The 14,288-nt window shown below is 43.0% G+C and overlaps 1 protein-coding gene across 3 annotated transcripts in view; it reads right to left on the bottom strand.

Annotated features, from left to right (window-relative positions):
• Positions 1–8,736, bottom strand: part of CNTN4 (contactin 4) — a 977,605-nt gene extending 968,869 nt beyond the window's left edge. For 2 of the 3 annotated variants that reach the window (XM_067755248.1, XM_067755246.1), the window contains exon 1: positions 8,539–8,736. The gene's annotated coding sequence lies outside the window, so the exon portion shown is untranslated. The remainder of the gene's footprint in view (positions 1–8,538) is intronic. The other variant, XM_067755236.1, reaches the window with a different exon arrangement.
• Between the last annotated feature and the right edge of the window lie 5,552 nt (positions 8,737–14,288).

Raw genomic sequence — 14,288 nt, 5'->3', positions numbered from 1 at the left:
TTCACAGCCTCTCTGCAAGGTAGGCATGATCAACTTCAATTTGCAGATTTTTTAAAGTGCCTTGTAAGGGTTAGGAACATGTTCAAGATCACACAGCTGGTGACAGACAAATCCAGGTGGATCTGATTCAAAGGCCAGTCAAGGTTCTAGTCTAAACTACTAGACTATGTTCATCACAGTGATCTGTGTCAAGAAGGAAATCATATTTAGCTGCCTGTTTAAAGGGGAAAGTAATATAGTTTTACATGGATTTCCATTTTTTTTAAATCCCTATTGTTAGACTAGAGACAAACCTCTATTTACCATTACTTAATTCCAAGAATTCTAGATAACCATGTTCTTGCTATAATTTTTACTAGGAATTAGAAACATGACTTAAGTAAATATTCTCTCTTTACGGGTGTCATTCACCTAATTAAATAGCGTAAAAGTACTGCTTGGACTCCCAATTAATTCACTAATCTGCATGCAGTCTAGAATCAATAGCTAGCTAATAGCTAATCAAATGAGTCACTAAAGAAAAAACATCCACATTTATATTTGCTAGTTGAAGAGCAATCATAATACAGATGACAATATAAATGTGTACAACTCAAAATGATGGCAGTGTGCCTAGAATCAAGCCCTATAGGGGATTTGAGTCACGTCATTTTTTATTTGTTTTATTTTTTTCTTCTCCAAATGGGACCCATTTCAGCATAAGCACACTGGTTAACACCTGTCCTCATTAGAAATTTCCATGACAAACCTAAAAGTGATAGGCAACATGAATTATCAAAGTTATATTAGTACAATTGTGCAGGGTATAAAGTACTTTATACACAAAAGTTTAGCCCAAAGGTGGAAAAGCTATTTTATTGTAGTAAAAACAAAGGAGACTTCTGGATACATTTCTTAGAACCTCAAATTCATTGTGGAATCAGGAGTGCTGCCATCCTAACCCTCACTTTCTCATTACCAAATTCCCTTCCCAGAAATGCACCACTGAGCTGAAACTGACCTTGCCTAAATATGGAAAATATTTTCACTTTCCAAACCATGAAACTTATTGATTCTGGCTTTAAATAAGAAAGAAAAATAAAACTCTGTCAAAACAAAAAACTAATCTTGCAGCCAACTCTTGCTTTTTCAAGTTTCAAACATCAGAAGATCTTTGCCAAATATTTCCTAACCACTCTCACTGACTTGTTTGCTCCCCTTATCCCAAACTCCTGTAATACCATTAATGCTCCATGAACACGTATATTGAGTTAAATTGTCCTTTTGGTGCCTATCATGTTTTATGCAAGAGATACTCCAATATAAGTAAGATTAGTCAATTAAAAACTGTTTACTAGAAGCATACTAGGCTTTTCTAAGTGCTAGGTACTAGTATTAAGTACTAGGATGTACTAAGTACTTTGCATGCAGTACTCCACATAGTCTTCACAAACTCCTGCACCTTTAGGTACAACCCAAATTTATGGATATGTCCATCAATACACTCAGTGAGTTAATTTACCATGTCTTTTAAATATCTGAACAAGTCTACAAAATGCACATTATCCCATCATACAGCTGATGAAACAGAAACCTAGAAAGGTTGGTAATTTGCTATCACACACAATAATACATCTAGTACATAATGGACTCAGGACTGGTAAGAAATCTGTCTCCAAACTTCAAGCTCTTATCCACTGTCTCAAGAAACTCACATGGTACTGAGTGACACGTGAAGTAACTTTACAACGTAGTAGGTATGGTAATGAACTTGTCCCAATTTGCCCAGGACTTTCCTGATTTTAACAATGAATGTCCATAGAGAAGAGACTTCTGGTTGCCAAGGGGGAGGGGGAGGGGGAGGGATGGACTGGGGATTTGGGGTTGGTAGATGCAAAGTATTACATTTAGAACGGATAAACAACAAGATCCTAAGGTACAGCACAGGGAACTATATTCAATATCCTGTGATAAACCATAATGGAAAGAATAATTTTTTTAGAAGGGTGTACATATGCATATAACTGAGTCACTCTGCTGTACAACAAAGATTGGCATGACATTGTAAATCAACTATATACTTCAGTTAAAAAAAAAAAGACAAATATATTCTAAAAATAAAATAGATGAACTAGAAAAAACAAACAAACAAAGAATGTCCAGCACACTGGGGACCTCTCAGTCTTGGGATAACTGGGAGAGCTGGTCACTTTCATGATAGGTATTATACAAGTGGCATGAAAAACAACACAATAGGAATATGTACAGAGAAAGGAGACATTCTTTACTCCTCAGTAATATCAAAAGAGGCTTAACAGGGCTTTCCTGGTGGCGCAGTGGTTGAGAGTCCGCCTGCCGATGCAGGGGATACGGGTTCGTCCGGGAAGATCCCACATGCCGCGGAGGGGTTGGGCCCGTGAGCCATGGCCGCTGAGCCTGCGTGTCCAGAGCCTGTGCTCCGCAACGGGAGAGGCCACAACAGTGAGAGGCCCGCATACCGAAAAAAAAAAAAAGGAGGCTTAACAGAGTGACATTTGAGTTGAGCCTCGTGCAAAATATAGTAGACATGGTGGAAAAAGACAGCAAGGGTAGACCAGACAGAGAGGCAATGTAAACAACGGCCAAGTGACTGAGTTTTGCCCAGTGGAATGTGGGCAGGAGCCATGATAACCGTTCCCAGGCTTGAGCCTAAAACAAGTTCCTCTGAAACCTGTCAGGACACTTCTCTCCTCAAATGCCGTACACCTTGTCTGAACAAAGAGGACTGTGGGGACTCAGGAGAGGACAAAGCCACAAAAGGAGGAGGGACCTGATTCCTTGAATGACTCCATGGAAAGCCACTCCTGTGCTGTGAGCACTGCACATGAGCAAGAAGTATAAAGATTTTTCAAGTCACTGAAAATTTAGTTTATCTGTTACAACAGCTAGAATTAGCTTTTCACAAGGCCTTGTGGGACTCAGCTCTTTGGGAGTCTAAAAACATGAGAGTAAACCTCTCCATCGCTCTAATGCCATTAAATCACAAGAAGGGGCTTGAAAACACACACACATACAAATGGCATGGATGTGAGGGATACTGGAAGGGAGACAAATTTAGTGGAAAAAAAGCAAAATAAAACAAATTTCTGAGGACAAGTGGTCAGGGAAAGTTAGAAGGAAATGAACATGGGCTTTTGAGAGTTGATTGATAAGTTTACAGTACATCTGCCTCCCTACATGGTGGGAAGATGTGTGTCTTCTCATTAATTAATTGTGAAGATGCCACAAATACATACTGAACAAGAAGAAAAAAATGAGTTAATGTGGAAGTATGAAGTGTCCTGGCAAAACGTCCACTCTCACTGTGACCACCTCACATTTCCACCGGGGCCACTGGAAACCAAAACTGTACTAGGTGTTTTTGTAAAAGACAAATGCATAGGAAAGATGAGATGAGGCAGATTCTCTAATGGAAGTGGGACAACAGGATGAGAACAAGAGGGGTCACTTTGTTCAGAGGATACCAGGATAATAGCTAGCGGTCCCTTCAGTCATGCAGGAAATACTGAAACCGTTTTGAAAAGCTGAGCGAACAGGAGGAGGCTTCTTGGGACTTGGGGATGTTGATTAACAGCAATGCCTTTGATCAAAGGGAAGGTGAGGAGAGAATGCTTTAGTTGTGAAATTACCAGAAAGGATATTTGCTTGGGCTAAGAGATGAACAGGAGTTTAACTTCACATACTGCAGCATAAAAGTGGTAGCCCAGGTTCCCTGGTGGCGCAGTGGTTGCGGGTCCGCCTGCCGATGCAGGGGACATGGGTTCGTGGCCCGGTCCGGGAAGATCCCACATGCCGCGGAGCAGCTGGGCCCGTGAGCCATGGCTGCTGAGCCTGCGCGTCCAGAGCCTGTGCTCCGCAACAGGAGAGGCCACAACAGGGAGAGGCCCGCGTGCCGCAAAAAAAAAAAAAAAAAAAAAAAAAAAAAAATTAAAAAAGAAAAAGTGGTAGCCCAGGATTTCCAAAATGAAAGCTTAAAAAGAAGGTTAAAATTCAAGGAAGAAACCCTGGCAATATGTTTATCAGAAATGAGAAAGCATTTAGTTGGCGTGGAAGGTGGTCTTCCTTTAACTATCTGCTCCCGATTCTGGTAGGTATTCAAGATAAACCAATATCACATTTAATTCTGCTCCAGTATATTTCAGACTAGATGCAATCTTTTATCTTCTTTAGGATTTTTTAATTCTCCTCCAACTTTTTTTATATAAATGAAAAGAAAAGGTGGTCCAATGGCTACAACAAGAAAAATGTTGCAGCAAGAACAAAAAACTAGTATAGTGAAACTGCTAGGAAAAGTAATTCTAGAGCCGTACAACTTGGTTCAAATCCCAGCTCTGCCACTTGCTGGCTATGTCGGGCAAATGATTTAATTTCTCTAAGCCTAATTTACCTCATCTATACAATAGACACAATAATAATTCCTATCTAGGGGGGCAAAGTGCTTAGAAAAGTACCTCAAAAATAGTAAACACTATGCATGTATTAGCTCTTTCTATCATTTTTTCTTATATCTGTTCTAGTTTTTCTGCCAAGAAAACCAGGGATTGGGGTGGGGGTGAGGGGAGAAAAAAGAAGTAGAATTTATTGAACATGGAGGAAATATCACATACAATAATAGAATGTCAGACAATGATGGCTATTTCCCCAAGCCTTTTTTCTCCTTCCTGAAAACACAGCTAAACTACATTTCCCAGACTCCCTTATAGTAAGATACACACATACATAACTGAGTTCTGGCCAATGGAATGAAAGCAAAAGTGATATGTATGACTTCCACATCTGGGCAGTTAACACCCTGCAAGTCTTTCTCCTTCCAATGGCTTGATGCAGATTAACACAGTGAACCTGCCAAAGGTGGCAGGGACACAGAATGCACGAAGGCTGGATCTTCAAATCACACCTTGGAGGAGTGCTGCCAGGATCATGCATTATGGAACTTTACATGAATGAGAAATACATTTGTTGCATCTGAGGCAGTACACTTCGTTTCGATTCATTTGTTATAGCTTTTAACCTACCCAATCTAATACAGCCAAGCTCTACACCTATACTCCTATGTATAATACCTACCACGCTGCTTTGAAATAGATGTCATTCAAATTTTATAGCTAAGGAAACAGAGGCTCACAGAAGTTACGGAACTATCTTGTCCAATATCATGAATGTAATAAGTGGTAGGGCCACATTTAGGTCCAGGTCAATCTGCTCCAAGGTAAATGGGCTTTCTACCCTCCACACAGTAAATACTGTAACACAAAAAGTATCCTTCCTTCCCTCACTCATTTACTCCTTAGTTTCCTCACTTTCTGACCACTGGAATTTTAGCCTTTCAATGAAAACTTCATATATTTTTTCATCTGTATATCCAACTTGGGAGATCTAGGAAGACCCCTAGATCACATTCATCTCTTATGCCTCATTTCATCTACCTATGAGTCCATGACAGGGAAACAAGTGTTCCTAACTCATCTGTTACAGGAGACACAGATTCCTAGCAGTTTTGCAAGTGGCTACAGTATCAGAGATGATAAATGAGAGAGCCACAGATAAGGAGAGAAAGGTAAAAAACACCAATCCATCAGTGATCTCCAAAGCTGGGCGTACACCCTAGGGGTTGTACAAAACAATCCACTGGGATACAGAAAAAGAATATTAGAACTTCTGTTTCATGATTTTTACTTAACTTATCCTTTAGTTTCTTTCTGGGTATGTTTTATAAGTAGTATATCAACATAACAGTACATGTGTGTAATTTATAAATAACTTTTAGTGCTGCATGGTACCTAATTTTAAAAATATGAAGACCAATAAGTCTAAGTTAATATATCTGGTTTCCTTCACCAGACTTAAAACACTGTGTTATGGGAAATGAAAACAACAAAACTCGCCACATCTGTGTATACAGACATCTCTTAGCTTACCCTGTGAAATAGATTAATTCAATTAAAATCATATAAAAGCATGTTTCATACAAGATTAAGTTCTTTTTATAAAAAGAAACACTGAAACTAATGTATATTATGTCTATGTCTTCAAATAAAACAAAGAAGAATCAAACAGGTTGAAACCATGATCATATAAACTTGGGAAAAGAGTCAGAATTATAAAGGGGAGTTTTCTGTTGAGAAGTTTAATTGTCCAGGTTACCTTTATTTTTTTTAAGACCTAACTTGAAGTAACAGATGTCCTGTGTATCTTTCAGAAAAAGAAAAAAAAAAAATCTAGTTAAAAGATTTAGTGCTTAAAGGGAAGAAAATTCGAAGACCTACTTCTGACTAAAAAGGAGAGAGCGCTATGTAAAATAAGTGGATGATTTAAAATCAAAAAAAGCCAACTTTATTTGAAAGGCTTGTTCTCTATCCACCCTTAATGACCTACCAATATGAAATGACTAGGGAAAGAGGCAGCCAACTGACTGGAGGAGACAAAGTCCCCCAGGTTAAAGGAAATGAAAAGTGTTTGTATAAAGGCTGCGAATAAGAAGACTTGCCTCCATTGTAATTTCCAGGTGGCTCTGACCTGCACCCTTAAACAGCAGGTTGCGTCTCCTATAGTCTTAGCCCCTAATTTTAAAAGGTCAGTTTTTCAAGCTAGCCAGCAAACTTGCAGGGTCGAGACTGGAAAATAATCATGGGGCTTACCATCATGATCCCTCCTCATCAATCCAGAGCAGCGGAAGTCAGTTTAAACAAACAAAATCAATGGCAATTTATAAAGTGGCAAAAAACAACATTCCCATGGAACTTGTTTTTGATCCTTATCAATCTTATACTCTCACCACCCCTTGTGTTGATTCACACAAGTCTTGAGTGAAGTCAACATGAAGATAGCAAGAATAAAGTTATGGGTGAAATGTGAGTTTTCTCATCAACGCTGGGAAAACTACCTCAACGTGCCTGCCTCCATGACACAACGTTCTTTTTCACCCACTTGGGCACACACAGAGAAAACAAACTTGCTAATCAGTCCGACTGGCAGTGCTACTGCGTGGACCTGCCTGGATGGAAATCTACAGTCTTCATGCTCTTGCCCTTCTCCCTAAAGGACATAAACCATAAACTTCAAAATACAAAAATAAAAGCACATTCCAAATTACTATTGTAAGTGTCCAAACAAATCAGCTATGTGGAATTATTCCTTGAAATACCCAGTTCTCTTCACAGTAAACTGCAGGAGCTTCCCCAGCAATTAAAAGACTGACAAATATGTCCCCGCCCCTATGTTGATTCCGGTAGGAAAACTAGAAAAAGTTCCACGAGCCGAGCATTCCTCCCAGGAGCTCCTCCCTGCAAAGAACCCTCCAACACACCCCAAGATCCAACCCCACCTTCACGCAGACCACCCACCCAAGGTGATCTGTCACACTGATTGGCCCTACGAACACCTCCGCAAGCCTCTTCGCTCCAAATCTGTAGACCCCAGCCAACGACCCAACCTCCCAATCTTCGCCTTGCACGAAGCCGCCTCCTTGCAGGAGCTCCGCTGTGCTGCAGAATGTTCCCATGCATCAGACGCCCTGAGTGGTTCTGAGAGATTCAGGAGCCCACGTCCTCCTAACCCTCACCTCCACACCTTTCATAAACAAAAAATATATAAATACGCGAAGCACACTGAGAAGAAATGCACGCAGGTTTTGAGCCCTCCTTTCCAGAAGGAGAGCGAACCCGTTGGTGTCTACGGGGTGCCCGGCGCACATCTCGCTGATGTCTGGGTCCGGAGGGGAGACTAGGTTGTTGCCTTGGCCTTTCAAAGGAAACTGCAAATCCCTCCGAAGTTGCTGAAAAATTAACGCTACTCCCCACAAGCTCCGTCGGCAGCGCGTGGGTACACCAGGTACGTGCCACAAAAGCGGGGACCTGGTGGATGTGGTTCGCCGCTGCACCCCCAGCGCTTAGCACTGCGCCTGGCACACAGTGCGCGTCCCCGAAAATCAGCGTCTGTTCTAACACGGCTTCTTCCACCACGGCTACGGGATTCTGATCTTTTAGTCCCTTCAAACCTCAGCCCAAGTTCACCTTCCTCTACCGTGGGCTGCAGCTGGGCCCTCGGAGCCCGGGGTAACAACATCAGAGGGAAACTCTCTTGCCAAGAACCGTGCTCCGGGGCCGAAGGCGCACGGAGAGGGGGCTACAGCCTGAACCCGCCGGAGGAGCTAATTTTAAGGGTTCCCGAAGCATTACGGGCTCTGGGCTCCTTGTTTTGCGGCTGCCTCGCTGCGCAACAAACTTATTTTCTGACTAAAAAGAAGGGTTGCCGTGGGGGGACGGCGGCGTCCTCGGTGCCCTGCCTCCTCCGGGTTCAGGGCGCGCGGCGTCGGCTGCCCCGACCCCGCAGGGTAACCGGGCTCAAGGCGGTTTGGCCCACAGCCCCTCTCCCTCCCGGCAGGAGGGGGAGCCCCGAAGAGACCTTCTCCACCTGGCAGCCTCCGAGAACCATGCTCTTTCTCCAAATCCGAGAGCCGGGGTGCCCGGGGCAGCACGCACCCGGTCTGGAGCGGACCCCGTCAGCTCGCGCCTCACTTACCTGAGCACCTGAGCGCGGAGCCCGCTATCGCTTCGGGTGCGGCGCCGGCACAGCCCGACGGTCCCAGAGTAGCGGCGAAAGCGTCCTACTTGCGACCAATCCTGGTGCTGAAGCCGGTGCTATGTCTGGTGCCGCGCTCCCCTCCCTCCTCACGCTCGCGGCTGCTCAAAAAACCCGGAGCGACGGAGTTCCGGCCGCCGGCGCCTCAGCGTCGAGGAGGGCGAGACGCGTGACGGAGACTAGAGGCGCGGGGAGGGCGGGAGCCGGCGCGCAGCCGAGCTGAGCATGCTCAGTGCGCGGCCGGCGGAGGCGCGCGCCCGGGGGGCTGCACCTGCCCAGCCCTGTCGGCGGGAGAAGAGCCCTGGTGCCCGCGAGCAGAGCTGTGAAAGGGCACCTAGCCTGAATCCCAGGCACCCGAAGACCATCAAGCCGGTTACTGAGCAGGCGTGTAGAGGATGCGCAGCTTAGCGATGGGGAACAAACCGAAGCGATGCCGCTTTCCTTTGCAACCCGAGAGGGGGGGGCGGGGCGGGGCGCAAGGAGGCGCGACCTGGTTCGGTACCCAAACCTCTGGCCTCCGGGAGACGCGGTGCCTCATTAAGGCGCCCTGGCCAGAGAAGCACTTCTGCTTTGGGGCTGAGAGTTGCCGAGTTCAGGAGGACTGGCGGGGAGCGGCAGGGGGGTGAGGGTGGGGGGTGGACCCTAAACTTGAGAAGCCGGAAGAGGGGGCTTTTGAAAGGTTTTACCTACCTGTCTTTAGGGGGAGGACATTGGCCAGACAGGCAGCGTTACCGGCCTGGAGTCTCACCCATACGAGGGGGCTTTCAAGCCGGAATGTGTGTGTGTGTCTTTGTGTGTCTGTGTCTGTGTGTGTATGTGTGTGTGTGTGGAAGAGGAAACGGTTGCCATGAAATAGGTCCGAGGATCCATTTGCGGTGTTTGCGGGCACATTGAAAGCTTTGTTATTCAGAAACATGTGCTTTGGACAGTGACGTTACCATGGTCATTCTATAGTATGCATCTACTGTTTTCTCGCAGAAATGGCTCTTTTCACCCCAACTCCAAACCTCAGGGTAACCGTAGAGATGGGCAGCGATGCCCAGCCCCTTAACAACGCTGTGAAAAGTGAGTCTGACAGGCAGAGGAGAGCCAGCCGATTCGAACTCATCTGGAATGCATGTCCAGAAATCCCAAGAGAGGCCGGGTTCCTCTCCCAGGGAAAAAAAAGCCCCAGCGTTTGCTGAACTCTGGTCTTCCTGAGCGTCGCTCAGCAATTCAGAGCTACATAAACAACTTCTGACCATTTAGACGATCACGTAAACCTACCCTGACATCTCCATTATGGGGAGAAGACGTTAACTGGAAAACTATTTTTAAACTACTGCAGTAAGCAAACACCCAACTCCTACGAATATATGCAGCTGCCTTGTTAGTTCACACTATTTTTTTGGTTTTGGGTTTTTTTTTTAATTCCTGTTCAGGAAGAGTGGGCAAATTCAAACATGGTAGTGGGCATTGCTGTGGTCAAAATTTTCACCACTTGAAATTCCATGGCTCTCCTTGTTGCTCTAGTTAATACTAAGGAAAGGAGTTTTGTTGTTGTTGTTTTCCCCAGATTTCTGGATTGCTTAAACTTGGAAAGAAATTTTAAGCTCTTTCCCTCCTCCTTGTGTGGTGTGTTTCTCTAGTAGAGGCACTTCCGCAAAATGGAAATGTTGATAATGCAAATATATTACATGGCAAATTACTAGTTAAAATGAATTGTTTCTCCTCTCTGAAGGCTTTTGTGTTCCTGACAGAAACATTACTTCTAATTTTTTTTAGATTGATTATTTTTCTGCACCTAGTCAATTAAAAATATATATATATATATATATATATATATATATATATATATATATGTTTTCCAGTAAAAGTATATGACAAAAATGCCTGGCCAGAAATTCTCCAAGAAATATTCATACATATACATGCATACTCTTAACATGTTTAGGGAAAAGTGGTACTTTAGACTCAAAACAAAATTTCAAAGAAAAAAGAATAAAGCAAGCCGTCATGTTCTCCCAAGGAGACTACAAACTGAGGCAATTTTTAAAGTTCTGTGAAATTTTGGACAAAATCCCTTAACAGTGTTTCTGAATTTCACATTTAGATATTTTGTTTTCATTCTTTCCTTTAACCCTTCTTCCCTGTCTATTACATGCTGGGAATTGTATTCTAGCAGGGGCTGGGAAACAAAATGACCAAAACTTAGAATCTGCCCATAGTTCATCATGTAGTTGGGAAAACAGACAATATGTATCAGGAGAGATAGATTTGGGTCATGTTGGGGGAATGTCAGTAAGTGTTATGATGAGAGACATTTGTTTTTTTTTTCACCAACAGGATCACACGGATCAAATGCTAAGCTCCCCAACTTTTTTTCCCAGAACAGCCACAAGTTTAAAATGCAACAAATAATCCAGTCCCTCTTTTCCATCCCACAGAAAAGACATGAAGCTTACTGCCTGCCATCTCTGCCAAGAAAGGAAGCTTCTCACTAAAGCTCCCAGGATTGCGGAGTGTTCCTGGGAGAACCAGCCCCTGCCAGGAGACAAGAATGGTTTATTTTGACGACAACATCCTCACACATGTGTCCCCGCATATCCGGGACTGGCTGGGTGTCAGTTTCTTGCTCAGGGAAGTTGTCATTGGGATCCTCTCGGGGGGAAATGTTCCAAACGAATCAATTAACACTGCCAGCAGCAAGTTTAATACCACTGCACTGAGTCCCTACTCTGTATCAGTGCATGAATGAATTACTGGTGCTCACGTATTTTGCAAATAATCATCATTATAAGGCAGTGAAAAATTTCTCCTGCCCATTGGCCTAGGTAGCATCTAAGCAGAGACCCTCAATAACCCCCTATTCACCCCCCAAGGTAATTATTTACACACGTATGTGAAGTTTTGCTTCTAGGTCTTCTAATACAGTAGTATCTATGTGGACACAAGGTCACCTCTTACACTCATTAAACCAATCTGAACAGAGTCTGATAACTCTTAAGGGAAATCAATGCTGAAAATGCTTTTGACTTTTTGGAGACATGTGTGGAATACAACATCAGGTTAGACTCAGCATACAACAGTTCTGAAAACTCCAGAAAGGGCATTTATCTGCTCCTGTTGCTTCTTCCATGCACATCATGAGGATTTGGTGGAAGCGGCTTTAATATAAGAAGCAGAAAAAGGAAGAGCATCACAGGAAAATAAATATGTCTCTTCCAGACACATCTGATTTGATTTGACTTTCTTATACCTTGCATCCAGTGCCATTTAAACAAACTCACAAACACCACCCTCTTGGTTCCAAATGACTTGAAGAAAAGAAGGTCATCCAACGGCAAGAATGCTTCAATCAGATAACACATACCTTAGTTTTATAATTAGTTGTTGCTTATTTTTAGTGTACTAGGTAGCTGGATAAATCTTCAGGTGTGAAGCAACACTTGTATCCTATTCCCGTTTTTAAAACTAGTTCAGGGCTTCCCTGGTGGCGCAGTGGTTGAGAGTCACCTGCTGAGGCAGGCGACACGGGTTCGTGCCCCGGTCCGAGAAGATCCCACGTGCCACGGAGCAGCTGCGCCCGTGAGCCATGGCCGCTGGGCCTGCGTGTCCGGAGCCTGTGCTCCGCAACGGGAGAGGCCACAACAGTGAGAGGCCCGCGAAAAAAAAACTAGTTCAAATTCACTTTAATCAAGTGGATAAAGCAGTACTTTTTAAAGAACTGTGTCATGAAGAGTTTTGTGTTCAGTGCTGAAATAGAGTAAAATAAAACAGAGCTCAGGTAAGGACTTTCAGACTAGCCTCCCTAAGGCTCCTCCTGTGCAGTTGTTTTCGGTGACTGATGGATGCTTGAGCTTCAACCTAAGGACATCAGAACAATAATGGCCACATAGTGAGATAATGATAATTAGCAGACAAAAGCACAGTTAATTGCCATGAAGGTTGTGACACAGACTGACAGAGGCAGAGTACACTAGAAGCCTGACACCCCAGCCAAGACTTTTATAAACATGGCAGTTAGACTCCCACTGAATTTAAGCATAATGAACTGGAATTAGGAATCAATCAGCTGTGCTCCCCTCCACATTTTTCCAGATTTTATTAGATCCTTTATGCAAAATGCAAATATAAAGTTTCAGAGGACCTTGCTTTGAAAAAGTATGTACAGGTGGTTTTCATTGTTTGCAGTAGTTATGCTCTATAAATTCTCTGGGAACCCTGAATTAGTGAATACTAAAACCATTGCTCCTAGGAGAAATAAAGAGTTAGGTTCCTGTGAGCCTGTGGTGACAAAATTTTCATTAACCAATCAATAGAAAAAAAACCTTGTTTTATGTGCATTTCTGCTCAAAGGCATCGCATTTAATACATATTGCTGATTCATTAACATCGTACTCACAGTCAGCATCACTATAACTGAGTCCTGAACAAAGCTTGTCTGACACATGTATTTTCTCTGTAAGGCACAGCACAGACTTCTTGCCCTTTGGAACACAACATAGCACTTCGGCATTACGCTTCGGGCCATTTTGAATGGCAAGATCTCCAATAAAAAAGCACAAAAATGTGCCAAATACACTGCAAAAAGGAGACTTCTTTACAATTAATAAATGAAACAGGAAAGCAGAGCATCACCTTCTTAGACTTCAACTAGGAGAGTGGGCAATTTAAATTTCTCACCGCTCTGTGTGTGTCCACAAATGACCACAAAGGTGCCACAGGTGCTGACTTTGGGGTTACAAATAAATTTCAGTAAGTAGACAAGTTTGCAAATATGGAATCTGTGAATAATGAAGATGGCTATACCAAATATCCCCTTTAAATGGCTAGCCACATTAGTCCATATGGTATGTGATTCAAGTTATAGATATTCAGTTTACATGCTGTCATTTTGGAAACACATTGAGAGGGAAAAAAATTATATTTTGTACTATCAAAGGCTGTCTTCTGCCAGTTTCCTCAAACAAATTATATGTTACAATCACATAGGAATTTTCTGTTTATTACAGACCACGGTCATTTTGTGTTTATTTCCAAAGTGGATTTTGGAGTTTTTGTTGCTATTGTTCAACATGACAACTCATGCAGTTGTTCACAAAGAAGGATGACTTCAAGAGCTAGATAAAGTTAAGAGTAAACAGAGAGGAAGGTTAGTGAAGTGAAAGGTGTATCTCTTTAGCAGCTAAGAAAACTGGAGTTCTGGTCTTGGCCCAAGAACGTCATAATCTTAGATGAGACATAAGACAGACAATTATCTCTGCAGAAGGCTAGATGCAGAGGAAACCAATCCATGAGCTGAAATGAATGTCAGATTCTAATAATGGATTTTTTGTTCTATGAAAGGGATTTGGGAAATAAATAGTTTGTATATGAATCCTTTAATAATACTGTTAAAAGTTTAGAGTTGAGGTCTCAGCCCATGCTAGGAAATTTTATAAGATGGTCCCCAATAATCCATGCTCTCTAGTATTCACGCCCTTCCTTAATTCTCCCTTTTAACTGTTGGCTACACTTACTGATTCACTGAAATGATGGATGTCACTTTCAAGATTAGGTTACACAAAGATTGTGGCTTTTGTCTTGGGTACTCTCCCTCCCTCTCTCTCAGATTACCAGATATGATGGGACTCAGTTAGTCTACGGAAAGGCCCCCATGGCAGATAACTAAGGCATGACAGCGCTCATTTAGAAGTAGATCCATTGAA

This window comes from Pseudorca crassidens, chromosome 10 (assembly GCF_039906515.1).
Source record: "Pseudorca crassidens isolate mPseCra1 chromosome 10, mPseCra1.hap1, whole genome shotgun sequence".
NCBI lineage: Eukaryota > Metazoa > Chordata > Mammalia > Artiodactyla > Delphinidae > Pseudorca > Pseudorca crassidens.
The sequence above is the reverse complement of the archived record's forward strand: the minus strand, read 5'-3'. Positions and strand labels throughout refer to the sequence as shown.